Below are 18,972 nucleotides of genomic sequence, written 5' to 3' on the forward strand. Positions count from 1 at the left end.
ATTACTGCTCTTTTGGAACTGATTTGCTTCATCTCATTGTTGAAGAGGGCCAAGTCCATCAGAATTGATCATCATATAGTATTGTTGTTGAAGTATACAACTGTAAAGGTTCGGTCGTCTCTAAGTTATCCTTCCAGACTGCCCTCTCAACTCAATCTCCCAGCCTCACTGCTCTCCAGGCTCAATGCTGCCTCTTTTATCCTCCCAGAGAATGGGTCTCTGAGAACTCCCACAGCCAATGAGCTTGCTCCTTTTAAAGGTGTAAACTCCTCTAAAGGCCGGAACTAAAGGTGTGAATTCTGAGCTAGAGAATTGCCCAGACAACCTGAGTTCTCACCTTGTAATCCTAACATCTCCCCCTTTCTTTTGATTGAGAACATAGGGTGGTCACGCCCTTGAAACATAAATCCATCAATATGGGAGGTAATACACATAATTACATAAATTATATAAACACATAGTAACATAACACATGCTGGAAGTGATGTAACAAATAACATGATCAAATAATCATAAATTGAGAATTTATAAATGTCCCTCAGTCCATTGTCCATTAGTTTCATCTTGTGTTAGGAAATCCAATGATTCCTGCTGGTTTTAAAGTTCTTTAACAGTCTTCTTATTAGCCATGCTCTTTCAGTGTCAGATGTTTCTTAGATTTTCTCCTTTGTTTTGAGGTCTTTCTCTTTTTCTGTCTCTCTCTGATGGACAAGGCGAATACGACTCATTGGCACCCATCTGATTCCTTCTCCATCTGAAGAAACACAAGCAAACCCTCTCCCCCCAGGCAGTTTAACCTATCTGGTCCCTTCCATTCACCACTTTCTGGGTCTCTGCACATCACCTGGCAATTATCTAAGGACAGTGGAGCTGCTCGCACTGGACACTGCCCTTCTGGTGGGTTATAAAACCTGTCTGCCGGAGCCAGTGCATCTTTGTCGAAAATTAGAAAATTAATGGTATAGACAACTAAATTTAGGAGTTCTCTAGGGTTACCTGTGGCTCCCCCTTTCTTTTGTTTTTAAAGGAGTGTCTTAATGTCTCTGTTTCTTCTCTCTACTATTGCCTGACCTTGCAGATTAAAAGGTATGCCAGTGGTGTGTAAAATCTTATAATGTGCACAAAAGTGTGCAAAATGTTTAGAAGTGTATGCAGGTCCATTATCTGTTTTTATTGCTTGTGACACACCCATAATTGCAAATGCTTGAATAAGGAATTCAGTGACCACTCTCTTTTGCTGTTGGCATTGCAAAAGTGAATCCTGAAAAGGGATGTGTTCTCACCTTGTAATCCTAACATACAATGATCTTCTGGTCCTACTCATTTCACTCAGCATCAGTTCATGTAAGTCTCTCCAGGCCTTTCTAAATCATCCCGCTGGTCATTTCTTACAGAAAAATAATTTAAATAGAATTTGTAAAAATGGGAAAAGGGTGGAAGAGAACATTTTCATCCTCTGAATGATGGAATTATCCTGCACAATAAAAACAGGAAATCGGATTTGCATGTGTTTTGGTGGAAGTGATCTCTCCCAGATAAGATTTATCCAGCCTTCCTGAGGAAAGATACATCCTCCTCACTGAAGATGAGGAAGGGAAGGGGGAGGCCCCTGAGGCTGCAGTCCCAATAAAAACAGTTCCATTTTAAAATTGTATAGGAGTCTGGAATCAATTTTCTTTCTTTCTTTCTTTCTTTCTTTCTTTCTTTCTTTCTTTCTTTCTTTCTTTCTTTCTTTCTTTCTTTCTTTCTTTCTTTCTTTCTTTCTTTCTTTCTTTCTTTCTTTCTTTCTTTCTTTCTTTCTTTCTTTCTTCCTTCCTTCCTTCCTCCTTCCTTCCTTCCTTCCTTCCTTCCTTCCTTCCTTCCTTCCTTCCTTCCTTCCTTCCTTCCTTCCTTCCTTCCTTCCTTCCTTCCTTCCTTCCTTCCTTCCTTCCTTCCTTTCTTTCTTTCTTTCTTTCTTTCTTTCTTTCTTTCTTTCTTTCTTTCTTTCTTTCTTTCTTTCTTTCTTTCTTTCTTTCTTTCTTTCTTTCTAAATAGTTTTTATTTACCACATATATGCATGGGTAATTTTACAACATTGACAATTGCCAAACCTTTTGTTCTAATTTTTCCCCACGCCCAGATGGCAGGTTGACCAATACATGTTAAATATGGTGAAGTATAAATTAAATACAATATATGCATACATGTCCAAACAGTTGGTTTGCTGTACAAAAAGAATCGGACTTTGAAATAGTATACAATTAGCCTGTGAAGGAAATCGAAAATGCAGGCGGACAAAGGTAGAGGGATTGGGAATTCTATGTGGTGGTTCATAGTCATCTCCCAGAGTTCTTTCGCTGAGTGTAGCTGGTTCAGTTCATTACTGCTCTATTGGAACTGATTTGGTTCATCTCATTGTTGAAAATGGCCACATCCATCAAAATTGATCATCATAAAGTATTGTTGTTGATGTATGCATGACTTTTGATGTAATTTTGTAAGAGACTGAACTAGTAATCTGTGTTGCTTCTAAGTTAACTCTTATTAAATAAATCAAAACTAGTCATTGTAAAATCTTAATCTGATCAGATGAACTTTGGTTTTGTTGGGCATCTTTAAGAGATGGTGTCTTGATATCTGCCCACCTCCCCTAAAAGGGATTTCTTCTTTATATTCTATGTGTTTGTCTTATCATTGTGTATGTTGCGGTCTGTGTGAAATATAGAAAAATATTCACCTTGTGTAGTGTCTGTGTTTTGCTGATTTTTGTATAAAAGAGAAAATGCAGTTAACCAGAAAAACTGCTGAAATCTCTAGGCAGAGTTCAGAACACTGGGAAAGATTAATGAACTTTCATGCTTGACTCAATTGTCCCAATAAGCAGGACTCACTCCCACCTTGGGCTTTCTGTGGGAGATTAAGGTATAAGAAAAGAGAAAAGGGGGGGGAAGAAAATGTGCAAGAAAATTCTTCCCTGTCATCTTAGCTTTGGCCACTTTGGAGTTACAGAAATAAAGTCAGATAATCAAAGTTTGTAAAACTGTTAAAAAAAAACATTTTCATAGATTTTGGAGGTTTGGAGACTACGGGAATCATTAAAGAGTTTAGAGATTAATCATTTTAAATACCGCAGGGGAGAACTACTGGGACTCCCTTCTGAAATATCTTAGTGAATTTGGGGGGTATTACTTTGTAGAATTTGTTTTGTGGAAAAATAAGAATTAGATTCTAGAAAGTTTCAAAACTAAATGACACTTGCTGAAAATTGTCAGTATTTTAGTGCAATGAAGGGAGATAGCTAATTTGGAAGTAATTCCAGAGTGAACAGAAAATAGGGATAGTGTTTGCATCTCACAGCCACCTCTTATTAACCCTTCCTTTATCAGAGAAATGATTGTTTAAAACAGTGATCTGCTGTGACTCCCTCAGTTCAGAGACCCTCTCGCTCTGATCCTGTTAACTCCTCTTCTCTCAGATCAGGTTGCCAAATGCTGGAAAAGTATGGTGAAATTGGAACTGCATTCCAGGTGCAAAAATTTATTAGCTGTATAATCTTAAGCAAGTTATTTATCTCTGTTTGCCCCAGTTTCCTGATCTGTAAAGAGAAAAATAATCAAAGTACTCCTCTCCCAGAATTGTTGTGAAGATCAAAATAATATGATGATTATAAAGTGCTTAACTTAACATAGTGATAAGGATATGGTGATCACTATATTATTATATGTATTATGTCATAATACATGATATTATGGCATTATTTTTCTAAATTCTCTTATATTGAGAAATTTAAGTGGTTGTTATAACAGAAATGCTGTTAGACAAAACAACTGTTTTTGATCTGAATGTCCTTAGATTGTGAATTAAGCACTTAAAAACATGTGGCAAAAATGAGTATTTGAAAACTGTTAAGTATTTAATGAGATTTTTTTGTTTCAAAATGAATAATAATTATCATGACTCTACTACAATAGCAAATTTTCATTTAAAATTCTTTGGCTATTTTGAAAATGTAGAGGGTGGTTTAAAGGTGTAGTTTCTACATATTAATGATGAGTCAATTATCAGATATTTGACGTGTATGAATCCCAGAATATGGTTAGTTTTAATTTATAAATAAAGCATAAATGAAATGCAGATTGTGAGGGAAAACTCAGGAAAGATATTCAGGCCCTAAATTGGGCTTAGTGGCATTCCGCTGTTTAAGGTAAAAGCTCTTGGGGGACTATTTTGGGAGGTGGGTGCAATTTACTATTTTGGGGAAGGAGGATTGTAATGTTATTCTTTTGGGTTTTGATTACAGGGATAGTTATCTGGACTGTCACAAAGTCAATATAGAAAATGAAGTGTGCTGCAATCTGGCAATTACGAAAGGTGGATGTCTGTGCCTAGGAAAAGTATAGGAATGATTTGGATGTGGCCAAAAAGTAGGATTCTCTTGAATTTATTCCCCCATGTGCTATTTCCTTTCCATGACTGGATTCAAACAGAGCTAAAGAATTATCCCCTTTGTGCTATTTGACATTGTTATAACTATATCTCTCTTTTGCATTTTATGATAAATGTCTATAAATCAAGAAGTATTTAAGTACAATAGTACAACTATTAAATAATACATTGATACTGGAATATGTCTGAGTTAATATAATAGGATGAAAGTAAGAACATCTTAAATTCTAACCTGTGTTTGTGGTCAAATTATACTATAGGGATGATATTTTCCTAAGGGGGAAATGATTAGGGAAAATAATGAGATAATGATGTAACATAAAAGTTTTCTATAATTAAATGGAATAGCGAATTTTGAGAAAGCTACAGGATTAACCTGGTTTCTTTAAGAAGCATTTATATGAGGGCAGCTAGTTGGTGCAGTGCTAGTAGAGCACTAGCCCTGAAGTCAGGAGGATCTGAGTTCAAATCTGGCCTCAGACACTTAACACTTCCTAGCTGTGTTACCCTGGGCAAGTCATTTAAGCCAAGTTGCCTCAGCAAAAAAAGTATATACGTGCATAAGATTGGCTTCCAGATTTATCTATCATGGAGATTCAAGTTTTGAGCATGTTTTAGTAATAAGTCCTCAAAGGTGGATTAAGGATTTTATATATAAATTACATTGATAGTGGCAAAGAAATGGAAATTATTTTCCCGTTTTAAAGCATCTGTCTATTAATTATAAAAGACAAAAGAGTTTGTTTATGGTTGGATTCTCATGAACTTTCAAAAGATTTTGATATGTTTCAGGATTTAGGTAAGGATAGAATCAAAAAGTAGCAAAAAGTGGAAATTCTCTGAAGTTTCAAGATTGGAGAACTAAATTTAAGTGATTATCCTAATGTGTATTAAGACTTATTACTAGGCAAACTATTTAGGAACTTTTAGATTTGGAAGCAGAGAAGCAGAGACCCCTTCAGAGCCATCCAGAGAATAAATTCTATTGTCCAAAAACAGTATCTAGGGACCAGAGACTACAGGAGACATCTGAAACTCAAAATATATTGATTAAATGGACATTGAGAATGGGTAACCAGGATAATAGCAAACTTGATATTAGTTAATATTGCTGATAGTTATTGTATTGTTTTGGTCTTTTGATTCATGATGTTGCTTTCTTGCTTAGCTTACTATTGGTAAGTAGTTTGGCCTATAACTTGACTTTATTGTATTTATGATTTTGGATTTATGAAAAAACCCTATAGATTTGCCTTAGAGATAAGTGATCCATAAAGGGAGGGAGTTGCCCACTCCCCCAAAAGGAAAATTGAATAGATTGAAGGGATTAGAATAGCAAGTGGTTCATAGTGAGAATTGAGTGAACCCCACTGACTCCATCTTGTGACTTGATGTTGGAGCTAGCTTGGTATTTATTCAACTACAGTTCTAATTCAACTTCTGTCTTGGGAAAAGACTCTATTCAATAGTGGGTATTGGGAAAAAATATTATTGTATTGTTTGAACCTTATAAGGCTGGGAAACTGGACCATCTCTATGTGCTGAGACTTTTAACCAAGGACCTATGTTATGCTGAGCAGAAACTCAGACTCAAAGAATGATGCAAGTACTTTTCTCACAAGCGTATATCTCAAGCAAACCGTCCATGTTAAGTGAAAACTGTCCCTGTGTTACAGACATTTGTGGAGTGGGACACCTCCTTTTTAAATCCAGGGAATGGCACCTGTTCACTCTCCCCTACAACCCAAAGCTTCCCCCAGGTCCTCCAATTTGAGGGAGTGGATTCCTGGATCATCTGACCAAGGCTCCAGGCCTCAAGTGGACCCACCAAACAGGTGAAGGCCCTGAGGTCACTTCCAGTGGGCTCTGAAATAGACAACCTCCCCTAGCTCCCCCAAGACTCAGTATGCACATTGAGTGTGTTCCCCCTCACCACCAAACAGTACCTATCTTTGGGTCTTCCCATGATTCTTATTGTTTTCTTTGGGTTTCATCATTCTGCTCAGCCATTTTTGTGGACTAATTTGTTAGTTTTTGCTGATTGTGTTGTGCTAATTGTGTCATGGGTCCCCTTTTTTTTCATTCTTCTTTATTTCTTCCTTCAGCATTGCAAGGGGAGGGGAAGGAACCCAAGGCCCCCTCAAGAGTCAAGCCCTAACAAAAACTTTCAATGGCAAATCTTGTCAGATCTTGGGAGTGCAAACCCGCAGGGGAGAAACAGATTGATCGTGCCTCCTTGGGCAGTGGTGGGGCCCTCAACCATGCTGACAAAAAAGCCAGCTGGTGGATGTCCCCCTGATAGGGATATGTCTGTTTTCTAGGAGTTACCTTGCCAGACAGGTGCAGTAGAAACAGAGTAAGCCTGTTTCCCGAAAGGAGCCAATCAGGACACTGCAGTGAGTCAAAGTCTTGCTCACTCCCAGACTACTTTGTTGGTGTTCTCTGGCTGCCCTTACTGAACCTTGTGGTCAATTGTTTCTGCAAAACATTCTGCCTCTGTGGCTACCTGTTCCTGGGAAAGATTTTCCCAAACCCTCCTTCAAAATCCCCTTTGTGGTTTTTATTAAATTAATTTTATAATTTTAATAATTATAATTTTGGTAGGACTCTTTCCTCCCCTATTTTTTCAAATAGTTTATATAACATTGGGGCTAATTGTTCTTTAAATGTTTGGTAGAATTCACATGTAAATCCATCTGGTCCTGGGTATTTTTTCCTGGGGAGTTGATTAATAGCTTGTTCTATTTCTTTTTCTGAAATGGGACTATTTAAGCAGTTTACCTCCTCCTCTGCTAATCTAGGAAGCCTATATTTTTGGAGGTAGTCATCCATTTCACTTAAGTTAGCAAATTTATTGGCATAAAGTTGGGCAAAGTAACTCCTTATTATTTCTCTAATTTGCTCTTCATTGGTAGAAAGATCCCCCTTTTCATTTTTAAAACTAACAATTTGATTTTCCTCTTTCCTTTTTCTGACCAGATTTACCAAAGGTTTATCTATTTTATTGGCTTTTACATAAAACCAACTCTTAGTTTTATTTATTAATTCAATACTTTTTTTTTACTTTCAATATTATTGATTTCTCCTTTTCATTTTAGAATTTCAAATTTAGTTTTTGGTTGTGGCTTTTTAATTTGGTCTTTCTCTAGCTTTTTAAGTTGCAGGACCAATTCATTAATCTTCTCTTTCTCTATTGTATTCAAGTAAGCCTCTAAAGATATAAAATTTCCCCTTATTATCGCTTTAGCTGCATCCCACAAATTTTTGGTATGCTGTCTCATCATTGTCATTATCTTGGATTAAATTATTAATTGTTTCTATGATTTGCTGTTTCACCCAGTCATTCTTTAAAATGAGATTATTTAGTTTCCAATTACTTTTTGGTCTATTTATCCCTAACTTCTTGTTGAATGTAGTTTTTATTGCATTGTGATCTGAGAAGAAGACATTTACTATTTCTGCCTTCCTGCATTTAATTTTGAGATCTTTATGTCCCAATATATGGTCAATTATTGTATAGGTTCCATGAACTGCTGAGAAGAAAGTATACTCCTTTCTATCACCATTCAGTTTTCTCCAAAGATCTATCATACCTAGTTTTTCTAATGTTCTATTTACCTCTTTAATTTCTTTATTTGTTTTGTGGTTTGATTTATCTAATTCTGAGAGTTCAAGGTTGAGATCACCCACTATTATAGTTTTGCTGTCTATTTCTTCTTGCAACTCTCTTAACTTCTCCTTTAGGAAGTTAGTTGCTATACTACTTGGTGCTTGTATGTTTAGTATTGATATGGCTTCATTGTCTATGCTACCTTTTACCAGGATGTAGTTTCCTTCCTTATCTCTTTTATTCAGATCAGTTTCTGCTTTTGCTTGATCTGAGATAAGGATGGCTAACCCTGCTTTTTTAGTTTCCCCTGAAGCATAATAGATTCTGCTCCAACTTTTTACCTTTACTCTGTATGTATCTCCCTGCTTTAAATGTGTTTCCTGTAAACAATATATTGTAGGGTTCTGACTTTTGATCCAGTCTGATATCTGCCTCCATTTAATGGGAGAGTTCATCCCATTCACATTTACACTTAAAATGACTAATTCTGTATTTCCTGCCATCATATTATCTATCCCCTGATTGTGCTTTTCTTGCTCCTTGTCCTCCCTGAACCTTTTCCCCAGCATTGAATTTATGGACCCCACTTGTGTCACGCAGCCCTCCCTTTTTAGTATCTCTCTCCCCTCCTTTTAAGTCCCTTCTCCTTTCTTGTACCTTCCCTTATTCCTCTTTTCCTTTTCCCTTTTCTTCTTCCCCCTTATAATGAGGTGAGAAAGAATTCTCTGAAAAACAAATATGTCAATTATTTACTCTTTGAGCCTACTCTGATGAGAGTAAGATTCACACAATGTTTCTCGCCCTCTCCAAATTCCTTCAGATGTGGTAAATTTTCTATGCCTCTTCCTGGGATGTAGTTTCCCTGTTTTTATCTTTCCTTTCCTATTTTCTGATACTATCCCCTTCCCTTTACTACTTCCCTTTTTATGTTATATCAGTAAAATCAAATTATCCATGTGGACTTTCTGTATATCCACAACAGATACAGTTCTGAAGAGTTCTTTTTACCTTTTTCTGCTTCTCTTCAGTCTTGTGGATGTAGATCAAATTTTTTGTTTAAGTCTTGTTTTTTTCTTACAAATGGAATTCCTCTGTTTCATTAAATGACCATCTTCTTCCATGGAAGAAAATGCTAAACTAAGCTGGTAGTTTATTCTTGGTTGCAATCGTACTTCTTTTGCCTTTTGGAATATCACATTCCAGGCCCTTTGATCCTTTAATGTGGAGGCAGCCAGATCTTGAGTGACCCTTATTGTGAAACCTTGATATTTGAATTGTTTTTTCCTAGCTGCTTGCAATATTTTTTCCTTAGTTTGGTAGTTCTGCAGCTTAGCCACAACGTTCTGTGGAGTTCTTTTTTTAGGGTCTTTTTCAGAAGGTGTTCGATGAATTCTTTCAACGCCTATGTTTCCTTCTGTTTCTATTATCGCTGGACAGTTCTCTTTGATGATTGGTCACAGCCAGACACTCTGTCACTGGACTCTAACAGAGTGATGTCCTTTTGCCTACTTCGAGAACGAAGGGCAACAATCAACTAACTACCAGTCCCAGATTAAGTAATAGTTATAAGTAAAATCAAATTTGCCATTAAAGAAATAAGGAATATTCAAATATTCTCTAAAAAAATATTCAGAATCCAAAAAGAGCTTTTGTCTCACCAATCACAGTAAATCTGAACACTATTATCAAGATGAATAAATTACTCTAATAAATGAGTTTAGAAATATCATACTTTATCATCAACCCCTTCTGAAAATCACACAAAAATCTTTCTATAAATATGTACATAATTTTAGACACTCTTTCCTAAAAGCATTTTTCTTTCTTAAAAACTACTTACAATTTAGCCTGACACTAAAAAGCTAGTCACTAAACTTTCATGAAGCAAATTAATTATAAAGCTTTAAACTGACAGATATCTCTTTTAATCTTAAAGCAAAGAAATAAATATTTAGAATTGGAATTGATCAAAACTAAATTGGATAGAATGTTTATTTTATTTTTATTACAGCTTTTTATTTTCAAAACATATGCAGAGATAATTTTCAACATTCACCCTTTCAAAACCTTGTGTTCCACATTTTTTCTCCCTCCCTTCTCTCCACCCCCTCTCCTACTCAGCAAGTAATCCAATATATGTTAAACCTGTGCAATTCTTCTATATATATTTCCACATTTACTCTTCACAAGAAAATCAGAGCAAAAAGGGGAAAAAAAGAGAAAGGAAACAAAAACCAAGAAAACACCACCAAAAGTGAAAATACTATGTTGTGGTCAACACTCATTTCCCACTGTTCCCTCTCTCTAGGCACAGATGGCTCTCTCCATCACAAGACCATTGGAACTGGCTTGAGTCACCACACTATTGAAAAGAGCCACGTGTGTCAGAAGTGATCATTGTTAATCTTGGTGTTGCTGTGTACAATGATCTGGTTCTACTCACTTCGCTCAGCATCAGCTCATGTAAGTTTCTACAGGCCTCTCTGAAATCATCCTGCTGATCATTTCTTATAGAACAATAATATTCCATAACATTCATGGTATAAAATGTTTTTAAATATCATGACTGAACTGCATAAACATCACAAAAACAAATGTATTGTTTTTGTTTGTTGTTTTGCTCAGGCAGTTACACAACTAGGATGTATTAAGTGTCTGAGGGCAGATTTGAACTCAGGTCCTTCTGACTTCAGGGCTGGTGCTCTTATCCACTGTGCCACCCAGCTGCCCCAAAACAAATGTATTTGTAACCATAACAAATTTCTAAGTCCCCCCACCCAAACCCCTCTCTCAAAACACAATTGCAACAGGAAGGAGAATCAGTTGAGCCTTTCCACAATAGAAACATTAACCAGGCCTTCATGCATTCAGTATTGTTTTCTTTGTCTTCTCCTAGAGCATAAATTCCCCCTGGTTTAAAACATATTACTAGAAATCAAGAAAATAATTACATTTTGGAATCCCATATACATTGTGAATATGCTATCACTTAGTTAACCCACATTAAAATAGTACTGGACCTTCAGATTAACACACACACACACACACACACACACACACACACACATACACACACACTCTAACTCACTCTACATCATATGAAGGCTTGAAAAATTAGACCTCTATTTTTTTTGAACAAGGAGTATTTATATCCCATTTACTCACTACAAATTCCACAACACAGAAAACTCTTACACAGGGCTGATAAAAAATTTATGACTAATAAGAAAAAATTCCTGAAATCACTACTGATTAGAGAAATGCAAATTAAGACAATTCTGAAGTACCACTTCACAATTCTCCAACTGGCTAACATGACAAGGAATGATGATACATAGTGGAGGAGATATGGGAGAACAGGGACACTAATACATTGTTGGTGGAGTTGTGAAATGATCTAACCATTCTGGAGAGCAATTTGGAACTATGCCCCTATGATATAAAGCTGTGCATATCCTTTGATCTAGTAGTGTCTCTACTGAGTCTATATACCAAATAGACCATAAAAGAAATGTGCAAAATTGTAGCAGCTCAAGGAACTGGAAATTGAGTAGATGCTCCTCTCATTTGGAGAATGGATGAATAAGTTATGATATATGAATGTAATGGAATATTATTCTTCTGTAAGAAATGATCAGCAGGCTGGAAAATTGACATGAACGAATGCTAAATGAAGTGAGCAGAATCAAGAGAACATTGTACACAGCAACAACAAGATTATATGATGATCAATTCTGACACATGCGGCTCTTTTCGACAATGAAGTGATACAAGGCAAACCCAATAAACTTGGATAGGAGAGAGCCATACACACCCAGAGAGAGGACTGGGAGACTTAATGTGGATGGGAACATAGTATTTTCACCTTTCTGCTGTTGTTTGTTTGCTTGGGGTTTTTTCCTTGTGTGTGTGTGTTTTTTTTTTCACTTTTGAACTCATTTTTCTTGTGCAGCATGAGGTATATGGAAATGTTTAGAAAAATCACACATGTTTAATTTATATTGGTTTGCTTGCTATCTTGGGGAGGGGAGAAGGGGGAAGAGAGAGAGAGAGAGAGAGAGAGAGAGAGAGAGAGAGAGAGAGAGAGAGAGAGAGAGAGAGAGAGAGAGAGAGAGAATTAGAAACACAAGGTTTCTCAAAGGGGAATGCTGAAAACTCTCTTTGCAACTATTGGAAAAATAAAATACTACTTAAAAAAGAGTTCGTGATTAACTGGTTCCAAGAGTCTTTGAAAGTTTACAAAATATTTTACAAGCTCTTTTCTTTGTACCCTTTCCCACCCCTTAAACAATGATCAAGTTTCTTTTTAAAAACACCCATGTAAATATTTCATAGGCCTTAACATTATAACAGTATCTCCAAAGAACGTGGTTAACAATGTCATATTTTTTGTAAGCAAAAGACAAACAACTGAAGGTAAAATTTCTCTTTATTCATAAGCATAAGTGCAAGTGTATAAGTTCTTAAATTAGAGCACTTTAGAATATTAAGCACATTTTTACAGTCTTGTTCTTAATCTAACAACATCTAGATTGCTTTTCTAAGAACACAGCTTATAAAAATTTTACCAATGTTTCCAAATTGACCACATTTTCCAATATAAGAACATTTCGAAACACAACAATATAATAAACAATGTTTCGTCATTCACAATTGAACGAAAACCCATTATTAAAACTAAACTCTCCCTGCCCGAGGTGGTGTTAATTCAGTTGAATTCATTCCCAATGACATGGCATCTCATCTCCTTTGGCAGGTTACAATGATGACACTCAAATTTCCATGTAGAGACATCCATTGGGAAAGAACTGCATGTAATTAAAGAAATGAAAAAAAGCAGTTAACTTTCACGTAGCACTTCCAGGTCTCAGGCGCTGTGTTAAGCACTTTACAATCCTGTGGTCCTCACAACAAGCTTGGGATGCTATTATTATCCTTTACAGAAGAGTAAATTGAGATAGAGGGACAAAGGGTTACTTGCTTAGGGATCACACAGCTAATACATTTCAAATCCAAGTAAATCCGGATTTATAGCCAATAAATTTCCAAGGCCTGCTCTCTTGTCCCTTAAAAAGACAAAAGGTTATTATCTACAAATTCATGTATTTCCATTTTCAAAAAGATAAGTGGCCACAATTTCCAGCTCCATAAAATCTTCTCCCTTGCTTCCTTAAAAGGCTGGGTCACTTCTCAGTCCCCTGCCTCCCTTCCTTTTCTTTGAGGCTTTTTGGAGAAGGAGCTGGCCTAAGCGTTCAGCCAGTAGAGACATACTTAGAAAGACATATAATTCACCCCTTGTCCCTGGGCTGGCTTAAAGGGAGCTGGGCGAAGTGTCATAAGTTGCTGCTTTGAATTTCCTACTCTAAGATTCAAGGTGAGTGATTTCTTTTCTCAAAAGTTTTGCTGGATCCAGGTGGCCTGTGTTCCTAAGCAGAGAAGCCTTTGAGAGCTTGCACAGTGGGAGGGAATGAAATAATTCTCAGTTTGAGCCTGTAAGGAAGCATTTGAGATCTTATAGATTCATCACAGATCACACTAACCTCTCCCTCTTCCCTCCCTCACTCTGTCTCTATCTAATATATTATTAAATATATATTCTATATTATAAATTTCTATAAAAGTATATAACATCCAAATATACAAACATATATGATAAATATACCCACACATAAATATTTTTCCCTTATCCCATATTTATATGGTGTTAGATTATTAGTGTTAGATTTACTATGAGCTTCCTACAGATTCTCCCCAGACTTGGGTGGACACAATTACTGAGACATTTGTCTGACCTTAGCCTTTGGACTAAAGGTGGCTCAAGACTGATTTCGAAAAATCTTTTCCTTTGCAATCCCTAGTTCTTTAGTGAAGTCAAAACTGCACTGTTACCTAAGCATGGGCCAAGAACCGGAAATGTTAAAATACTGACCCTCCTAATCCAGTTACTTATCTGTTAAAACTGGTCTTTTCAAGGAGAGGGAGGGGAGAGAAAGAGAAGGAGGAGGGAAGGAGGAGGGGGGAAAGGAAGGGGAGGAGGAAGAGAGGAGGGGAGAAGGACAAAGAGGGAGAAGGAGGAGGAAGAGAAGGGGGAGAGGAAGGGAGCATCCCCGGGGCGAATGGCGGTGCTCCTTCCAGAGGAGGGGGAAGTTACCTTATGTGGGCCCAGACTAGTTCTCCTCCTCTGCTTCGGCGTCCTCCTCAGACTCTCGAACCAGGAGAGGGAGGAAGACAAGTAACAAGACGAATGGGAGGAGGAGGAGGAAGGGGAGGAAAGGGAGGAGGAGGAGGAAGAGGAAGTGTAGGATGAGGCAGAGGATGGGCAGAGGGTACAGGGGGGGCATCTTTGGTTCTGCGGGGAGAAAGGTCACGCTCAGTCTTGGAGCAGAGGAATTACCTCTCCCCCAAAGGAAAGGTCAAGGTCATGGACAATCACCAAGGTAGAAGTCAAGGTCAGGCTTAGGGAGGAGAGGGAGAAGGGTGGGGGAAGGGGGCAGGGAGAGGGAAGGGTGAGGGAAGGAGGCGGAGAGGGGGAAGGCAGGAATCTCTGGGCTCGGGCAATCGTCAGGGGCAGTGTCTGGCTGGTGAGCAGCTCTCAGCACCTCGGACATGAAGGGGGCGGGTAGGGCCCGATTGGAGGAGGGAGCGGGGAGATGGGAAGGGGGGAGGGGTGTTTCTCACGGACAGCCGAAGCTACGGAAGTTTGGGAGAATAGACTCTGGTAGTCAGAGGGTCTGGAGGACCGGAGGACGGACAGGTACTAAAGGAAAGACTGGGGGACAAAGTCCGGCCCAGCCCCTCTCCCCAGCTGACCCGCAGCCACAAGCTGTTCTTGTCCACTCACCCGTTACCACAACGACGCTGCCGCTTATGACGACCATGACGACGCCACAGACTTCGAAGACCGTTGGGCGCCAATTGGAAATTGAGGGGAGGCCAATCAGTGGGGGAATGGCTGAATACATTGGGGCACGTGTTTGTGATGGACTATTATGGTTCTATGGGAAATGATGAGCAGGATGCTCTCAGGAAAAGAAAAACACACACACACACACACACACACACACACACACAAGCTGGAAAGTCCTCCATTAACTCAAGCAAAATGAAATGTGCTGTATACAAAGGACTGATACAAAGTTCCGGGATGAGTAGCTGGGGATGACTTTGCTCTCTCAGTAGCATAATCATCCAGGACTACTCTGAAGGACTTGTGCTGAAAAATCCTATCCCTCTCCAGAGAAGGAAAGAAGTGTGTCAGAATGCAGATTGAAGCATTCTCCCTCCCTCCTTCTCCCTCTCCCCCTCTCAATTTCTCTCTCTTCACTTTACGTTTTTTGAGGGTTTTTTTTTTTTTCTTTTTCATTAGTATGGGAGATCTCTGTTGTTTTTTTTGTTTGTTTGTTTTGTTTTTTTTCACAACATGACTTTTATGAAAACCGTTTGCATAACTTCACTTGTCGTTTCTTAATTATGAGTGGGGATAAGAAAGAGAACATGGAATTCAAAACTTTTAAAAACAAATGGGAATAAATTGTTGTAAATGGAACTGGGGGGAAATATTAAATAAATAAACTTTTAAGAGAGAAAAGAACAAATTAGACACTCCTTTGATCCTTCTTTCTGAGCTCCCTGGCACTTCCTCCCTCCCCTGAGAAATCCCCAAGGCTCTATTTTCCCTTTAAAGATCTACTCAGCATGAAAATCTTTGCTAAGTCCTTTTCAAGATCAATCCCACTCGGAGGTGTTCTCTCGGTTCCTCATAGTGCCTTCCTTTTCATGGCATCTTTCTCCTTCCTCTAGCTAACTCTGGTCATTCTGCTAAACTTCACTATGGGTCTAAACTGACACTCAATGGCATATTCAGGTCTCATGGCATATCCCTTTAATGGATTCTTCCAAATTCGTTTTTTAGAAACCCTATTGCTCTCCCAATTCTCTTTTCTATTTGCCACTCCTGGCGCCCATTTCATCTCTTATTTTATCTGTAACATCTTCCCCTCAGTAAACTTGCCTTCTGGCAAAGAGAATGGCCATTGTGAATTTGTTGATATTTATTTCAAGCTAGGCATTGCTACCAGGACATCATCACTTAGTATAACACTTTGCACATAGTGAGTGATTAACAAATGTTTTATCATTCGTCCCTTCATTCATTCATGGCTGGCAGTACAAAGCACTCCTTGAATAGATGATATTTGAGAAATCCCAAATAATCAAGGGCCCCCACCAATTTTTTCTCTAGAAAAATCTAAAAGGAATGTCAAAAACATCATGAAAATGCCAGTGGGATGAGAAATTGAGAAGCTGAAGTTGCCATGGCTAATCTCTCCCTGATGCTTTTGTAGATTACAAGAATAGTGTCTAAAAATTGTACTTCAGGCCATGTGCTGGTTCCTTGAGAACGTCTGTGGTGGCAACTCCCTTTCTTTTTTCTTATTAAAGCTTTTTCTTTTTTTAATATTTATTTTAAAATTAATTTTATACTTACAACATTTTTTGACAATACATGTACATGGGTAATTTTTTACAACATTATCACTTACGCTCACTTCTGTTCCCAATTTTCCCCTCCTTCCCTCCACCCCCTGCCCTAGATGGCAGGCAGTCCCATACATGTTCAATATATTATTGTATATCTTAGATAAAATATATGTGCGTAGAACCGAACAGTTCTCTTGTTGCACAGGAAGAATTGGATTCAGAAGGTAAAAATAACCTGGGAAGAAAAACGAAAATGCAAACAGTTTACACTCATTTCCCAGGGTTCCTTCTCTGGATGTAGCTGATTCTGTCCATCATTGATCAATTGGAACTGAATTAGATCTTCTCTTTGTTGAAGATATCCACTTCCATCAGAATACATCCTAATACAGTATTGTTGTTGAAGTGTATAATGATCTCCTGGTTCTGCTCATTTCACTCAGCATCAGTTCATGTAATAAAATCATCACATACACCAAACCAAATGTCTGAACCTGCAGTTCCTCTCATACTGAGCAGGATTACTATGGCGACAACCCCTCATCAGTAGGGTAAAACTAACCTGTCTCACCACGATCCCTCCAAGCTTCTCTGTATTCATCCTGCTGGTCATTTCTTACAAAACAATGATATTCCATAACATTCATATACCATAATTTACGCAACCATTCTGCAACTGATGGACATCCATTCATTTTCCAGTTTCTAGCCACTACAAAAAGAGCTGCCACAAACATTTTGCCACATGCAGATCCCTTTCCCTTCTTTAGTAGTTCCTTGGGGTATAAGCCCAGTAGTAGTACTGCTGGATCAAAGGGTATGCACAGTTTGATAACTTTTTGGGCATAGTTCCAAATTGCTCTCCAGAATGGCTGGATTCTTTCACAATTCCACCAATAATGCATCAGTGTATCAGTTTTCCCACATCCCCTCCAACATTCATCATTATTTGTTCCTTTCATCTTAGCCAATCTGACAGGTTTGTAGTGGTATTGGTATCTCAGAGTTGTCTTAATTTGCATTTCTCTGATCAGTAGTGATCATATGAGTGGATATATGTTCAATTTCATCATCTGAAAATTGTTCATATCCTTTGACCATTTATCAATTGGAGAGTGGTTTGATTTCTTAGAAATTAGGGTCAGTTCTGTCTATATTTTGGAAATGAGGCATTTATCAGACCCTTTAACTGTAAAAATATTTTCCCAATTTGTTACTTCCCTTCTAATCTTGTTTGCATTATTTTTGTTTGTGCAAAAGCTTTCTAATTTGATGTAATCAAAATCTTCTATCTTGTGATCAATTGTAACATGCCTTCCTAGCAGTTACTATTACCAGTCTGCCCTAGGCCCAACAGAGTACCTTTGACCACTGACCTTTGCAGTGTCAACTCTACCCGACTGACCTCCTCTGAGGCCTTCAAAGGTCTCTGGCCATGATTTCTTGAATAGTAGTCTAATAACCGATAGCATGCTCAAGAACAGCCACGTGTAATCTTAAAATCCTTTATTATAACTACTCACATAATGCCTTGACTTAATGTCCTGACTTGTAAACCCCCTAGTGAACACCTGGTCTGAAGACCCACATGTTCACTACCAAACTCCTTACCCTCTTGGCTATCCATCAGCTTGGCTTGGCTACCCCAGGCTAGGGAGCCAGGGTAAAGAGAGCAACTTGCTGCAAGCAGTGGGCTTATAAAGGACCTGTGATGTCACACACACACACACCCAACCAGCGATGAGAGCCGTCACCCATTATGCAGCTATGTCAATATGGCCAGGATCCCACCCACAGGGCAGTCCTATAGCCACAGAGATTACTTCTGGACCACACAATCTCCTGTTGTGCTGTGGCCACCCATTTAAAGGATCCTTAAAATCAATAATGATCTCTAGTTCTCCTTTGGTCATAAATTCCTTCCTCCTCCACAGGTCTGAGAGGTAGACTATTCTCTATTCCTCTACTCTATTTATGATCTAATTCTTTATGTCTAAATCATGGACCCATTTTGATCTTATCTTGGTATATGGTGTTAAGTGTGGGTCCAAATCTAATTTCTGCCATACTAATTTCCAGTTTTCCCAACAGTTTTTTTTTTCAAATAATGAATTCTTAACCTAAATGTTGGTATCTTTGGGTTTGTCAAAAACTAGATTGCTATAGTTGTACCCTATTTTGTCCTGTGTACCTAATCTGTTCCAATGATCGACTAGTCTATTTATTAGCCAATACCATATGGTTTCGGAGACTGCTGCTATATAATATAGTTTTAGATCAGGTACACCTAGACCACCTTCATCTGACTTTTTTTTTCATCAATTCCCTTGAAATTCTCGACCTTTTATTCTTCCATATGAATTTTTTTATTTTTTCTGGGTCATTAAAATAGTTTCTTGGGAGTCTGATCGGCATAGCAATAAATAAATAGATTAGTTTGGGGAGTATTATCATCT

General features: G+C 38.0%; 2 long non-coding RNA genes across 4 annotated transcripts in view; both read right to left on the bottom strand.

Annotated features, from left to right (window-relative positions):
- LOC141548956 (uncharacterized) overlaps nt 1-18,972 on the bottom strand; it is a 1,120,676-nt gene that overhangs the window by 164,232 nt on the left and 937,472 nt on the right. The window lies entirely within an intron of this gene.
- LOC141548399 (uncharacterized) lies at nt 12,630-14,841 on the bottom strand. The gene is made up of 3 exons (XR_012483932.1): nt 14,714-14,841; nt 14,187-14,384; nt 12,630-12,843 (listed from the first exon to the last, which is right to left on the bottom strand). It is a non-coding gene; the product is annotated as an uncharacterized LOC141548399 (long non-coding RNA).

The sequence above is a fragment of the Sminthopsis crassicaudata genome, chromosome X, assembly GCF_048593235.1.
Source record: "Sminthopsis crassicaudata isolate SCR6 chromosome X, ASM4859323v1, whole genome shotgun sequence".
In the NCBI taxonomy this organism is placed as follows: Eukaryota; Metazoa; Chordata; class Mammalia; order Dasyuromorphia; family Dasyuridae; genus Sminthopsis; species Sminthopsis crassicaudata.